Here is a 5044-nt window from a genome sequence, read left to right as displayed (position 1 = left end):
GTAACTTAAAAGAGAGCCGCAGTGAGTTGTCAATAACACCTTGTTTAATACACCCATGATACAATTATTTAAAGGTAAAACCGCTCGCTCAATTCGTCGGTCATCATTTATTTTTTAAAGTTTGTCTACTTTAAAAAAATTGAAATTTTGAGAGCAACTCAAATGCTAAATAAAAGTAAAACAAAAAACAAATAGATGAAAATAGTCAAAATTTCTTTTATTGGAGACTGAAAATGAAAATGTATTTGTGAGATTGAAAATTTTTCCATTCCATTTTTTTAACCTATTTAAAGAAAAAGGGAGGACAGTCGGGTCTTCGTAACCAGAACGACCGGAATGCACATTGAAGTCGGTTGTATTTTTCTCTTAAAATTACTTGTTATTATTGAGATACAGTTTCGCTACTATTTAGAGATTTCTCGACATACTTGTTGACATTTCGGTTATTTATTATTTTTCTTATTAGTCGTTTATAGGTTTAGGACTTAAAGATTCATTTTGTAAATATGGATATATAAAAACAATTGCGATATTTTATTTTATTTTAAATTATGGACTTTATTCGTACTAATTTTTATGTTTAATAGTATTGAGAACATTTTTTGGTTTTGTTGTATTCTTTTATTGCATGCCTTAAACTTTTTTACTTTAAGTTATAATGGTGAAGGTATGCCTTCTGCCTTTGTCAAGCACTTATGCTAGGTGCGAGAAATTTAGCCTATGCGCGTAAAAGCATAGCATTTTCGTAGATTTCACGAAAAATCGGACTATGATGGATTCTGTGATAGCCTTGGTTAGCTCGTGCGATTATCGTGCCCCAGAAATCCTAACAAACGACAAATGGACTTTCCAATAATAGTCGAACATAAATGACCAATGTGCATCTATATGAGATACGTTGCTTGCGGCAAGTTCACAGTTTAACGCCAGACCGTAAAGGTTGGAAATCATACGAACAGCATAATCCCTACATTTGACATAAAAATTGTTGTAAATATTTGCACAAACATAACCATAAACAGTATACCTTTTGAGAAACACATTCATGAAGCGCGCACTTGCACCCTCAGCGATTGAACATCATGTTTATTTATTTCTTTGGCTATATCTCTGGGCGGTTTATTTGTGCCAGTTGCCTTTAGTGATTTTGCCAATGACATGGCACTATTGCACTGATACTAACTAAATTTAGCCGCAGTTGCATTCACACGTGATATAAAAGCTGGTGACGGCAAGCTGTGGGAAAGCCCTGGATATGCCGTTTGTTGTGTGGTGTTTGTTCTGCAACAATAGCTGCATTTTTTTGTAAGCGAGCGACAAAAGAACGCTCAACTCGGGTAAAATTTCCTTTTAGCTACTTAAGCAGCCCTGTTGATGGCTGGTAGGAAACCTGTGATTAGTTTAACGGGATTTAGATACAAAAACCAATTTAAATGAGTAATTATGCGAGGTATTTGCGTAATATATGGAAACAGAAATTTCCCTATCCACTTTCCCATTAACAATTGACAATAGAGCAGTTTTTCCACTTACCAACACTACCCTTCAGGTCGCGTATTTTTTAACCGACCTGGAAAAGAATGCACCTAATAGCCTGCAATGATGACATGTCCTATAATGTCGACGAACAAATATATAAAATTGAAAATGACTATTGTGTACTCTTGATTACCTTCAATTTCAAGTCCCTCGTCATGTTTTGTATTTTCTAATTACATATGTACGCAAGTGGGATTCAGATGCTCATACAAATACAAATAAAAATGTTTAACATGCTCTACATGCAGCTGGAGCTAATGGCGAATGTATGCAGCCATACTTATTGCTGCAGCAGCAGCGAGAGATTTCGAAGGAGTGCATCTTGTCTGTTAATGGGAAAGTAGGATATGAATTGGTACTATGGAACTCCAATGCTCACATTATACAATAGATGTGTGGGGATTCCGACTGATTTGGAAGACCACCCTTGGTCACGTCCAGAACGTATTTTCTAAGAGAAAAACCGCAGGGATTGCAGTAGTTTTCCTTTCAATCATCGTTAATGATGCTATGCTTGTAATTTATGGTCTGAAAAGAAAGAAAATTGCATTAATCAAATGTTAATATATCAAATCAATAAATTTCAATAATTTTTGCCATTTCATCCATATTGTAACTATCAATAGCTTATAAAGAGAAGTGTAAAGTTATCTTTATCTAAAACTAATAAAGTTAGAAGCACGAAATTTAAGGATGCGATAGTTAACATATTAGTCCTTGACATATATTTAAAAAAATAAATAAATATTGGAAATTTCCAAGGATATTCAAGGATAAAGTTTTAAAAGGACATTTTCAATACTTATTCGTCCTGGTGCACCCAAAAATTAATTTTCTTTCTATTCTACAGAATTTTTCCTTTTAATTGTTACCAGAGAGAAAAGTTAAAAACGCAGTTATACTCTATTTGGCTCCTAGTTTTGTGAATATAATGGTGTAATACTTTACAACGCCAGAGTACTAGTTTACAATATTTAACATGGGTGGTCCAAAAATGCATGTGAAAAATTAAGTCGGAATTTTTATACTCTCACCCCCTAGGATTATTCTATACCGAAAAAAAGTATATATTTATATTTTATTTTGAAATCAAAAAATATTTAGAGGTCGCTCAAAGCGCCCAAAGTTTTCCATGTATTTTATATGGGAAAAAACAACTTTTCGTACAAATGGTATAGAATAGTTAAAAATCAATATTTTTCTACCAGAAAACTCAGTTTATCTGCAGGAGATTCCCAATAATAATTTGTTTATTTAACCATTTTTTCATCGAACTATAATTTATAAGTCCGCCAAAAACCCACAAAAATCTCGAAAATGCACTGGGGACCAATAAAAAATCGTTAGTATTAAAAAATGGTTAAATAAAAATTGGGTATATTATTGAAAGTCTCCTGAAGAGAATCAGATTTTCCGATCGAAAATATTGATTTTCAAAAATTCTAACCCTTTCTACGAAAAATTTTATTTTTCCCATATAAAAATACATGTAAAACTATGAGCGCTTTGAGCGCCTCTAAATATTTTTTGATTTCAAAATAAAAAAATAAGGGTATACCTTTTTCGGTATAGAACAATCCTAGGGGGTGAGAGCATTACCATTCCACTTTACTGTTTTCGGCCACCCTAGTGTACACATTTAACATGTGGTATGAAATACCATTATATATCATTGTACACAGGAGCCAATACATTTTTTTTATATATATGGTATATATGACGTTTTTGAATAGCAATAATGTTATCATTTCCACTTCCAGTGATTAAATATGTGTTCGAAAAGTATTATTCGAAAGGTCTTTAGTACATTCGTTCTTGGAATTTAGGTACCGTTTAAATACTAGTAGTTATACTACAATTTCTTTTTAAGTCATCAAAAAATTCCTTGTCGTTTAAAAAATAAAGGGAATGCCGCATTATACTAAAGCCGGCCTTTCGACATAAGCTACTTTTCCATACGAACACAGAAATATTCAAAGAATAATTCACGTTTTATTTTAAAACTATTTTTAAATTGAAGTTCACTTTCAAAAATTTTAATTAGAAGTCGGTTTCTCTCTTTTCGACTGGAAGCAAACTTTATACTTAAGTTCCTCTCAGTTGCTCCGTTTGAGCGTGGTATTGAAAACCAAAATTACATATTTTTTTCGAACTATGGAAACGTACAACTATTTATGGGCTTCGTCTGTATTTCGGAAATACTATTTCCCCATGGCTTAAATTACTTTTTCAACTGCGCAAAAACTTTGAAAGACTAAGAATTCGCTAAAAAAAAGTATTTAACTCGCTGTCTTGTGTAAAAACCCTTTTACAATGTCAGCAAATTGAGAAAAAGTAATTGTATGATGCCGGAAAGCCATTCAATTATTCAAATTTGTTGTTATTAAACTGAAAGTTATTTTCGGATAAGAAATGTTATCGACAAAAATGTGTGTGCTCAGAATTGAAAATTCAGTACAAATCAGTACAAATTTTGAAAAATCATGACATTAGCGTACTGATTGAAGAAATTAATAAGATCAGTACGAGAGTTGAAAAATCAGTACTGTACTGATAAAATCAGTCGTCTGGAAACCGTATTTTTTGTGAAAAATAAACGTTGAAAAGAGTTTTTAAACTTGATTATCTCATTATCTTAAGAGCGCACCCTATTGTGCTTATTTTTAGTATAATATAATTGTATTATCTCAGACTTTTTTTCAATGTTTTCTAATATTCGTTCTTTTGGCATGCAACAGCAACCATGCGCTCGATTTCTCGTGGGGAAATTTGGTCCCCATAAAGGACTTTCACCACGAAACAGCTACAAAAACAAAAACCTTTTCTACTGGTAAACTGTGATCGCTTTGTTTGAAATTCAAAGAAAGCAAGATGCAGTTTTATAGCTCATAAAATTTTAGAATAATAAAGTGCAAGTTTCAATTGCTTTGATTTTCTTTTGCTGACTTGCACTTCAATAGACCAAAATTTTATGATCTATAAAACTGCATGCTGAAAAATGTTCTAAAAACCCATATTAAAATTATAAAAATTTAGATGGAAATTTGTTGAATTTTTCTAAGTTTTATATAAAGTTTGAAACGATGTTACATGGTTTTGTTTAAAGCATGAGCACTATTTTTATAAAAAATAACAAAAAAATATTAACTTAAAAAACGTATTGAATAATTAAATAAAAGAAATCAACACGTGAACACTTGAATCGCTACTACTCTATAAATATAATCAAAATAAAAGTTTGTTAAATTGTTTGAAATTGGTTTTGTTTTATTTCCATAGTGAAGGAAAACTCTATGCGTATCGATGCATCGATGTACGCCGTCCGATTCATCGACTTGAAGAAAAACATTGATGTATTTTTGCCATTGGCATCCCTAGCTCAACGTTTTTCATTTTCAATCTCATAAATTATTTATAATTACTTTTGCTAAAATTTCAAAATCAAAAATCATCAAAACAAGTTCTATGGGACTGAGAAATATTATTTTACACTTTTTAGTATAAA

At 31.6% G+C, this 5044-nt stretch overlaps 1 long non-coding RNA gene across 1 annotated transcript; it reads right to left on the bottom strand.

The window, feature by feature from the left end:
* Window positions 1–595: 595 nt before the first annotated feature.
* LOC108372458 (uncharacterized) lies at window positions 596–1977 on the bottom strand. The gene is made up of 3 exons (XR_001848862.1): window positions 1919–1977; window positions 1028–1390; window positions 596–967 (listed from the first exon to the last, which is right to left on the bottom strand). It is a non-coding gene; the product is annotated as an uncharacterized LOC108372458 (long non-coding RNA).
* Window positions 1978–5044: the final 3067 nt, after the last annotated feature.

This window comes from Rhagoletis zephyria, unplaced genomic scaffold, assembly GCF_001687245.7.
Source record: "Rhagoletis zephyria isolate East Lansing unplaced genomic scaffold, Rhagoletis_zephyria_1.1 Rzeph_scaffold_05777, whole genome shotgun sequence".
NCBI classification, from domain to species: Eukaryota; Metazoa; Arthropoda; class Insecta; order Diptera; family Tephritidae; genus Rhagoletis; species Rhagoletis zephyria.
Note: the sequence above shows the minus strand (reverse complement) of the source record. Positions and strands in the feature narration are given on the sequence as shown.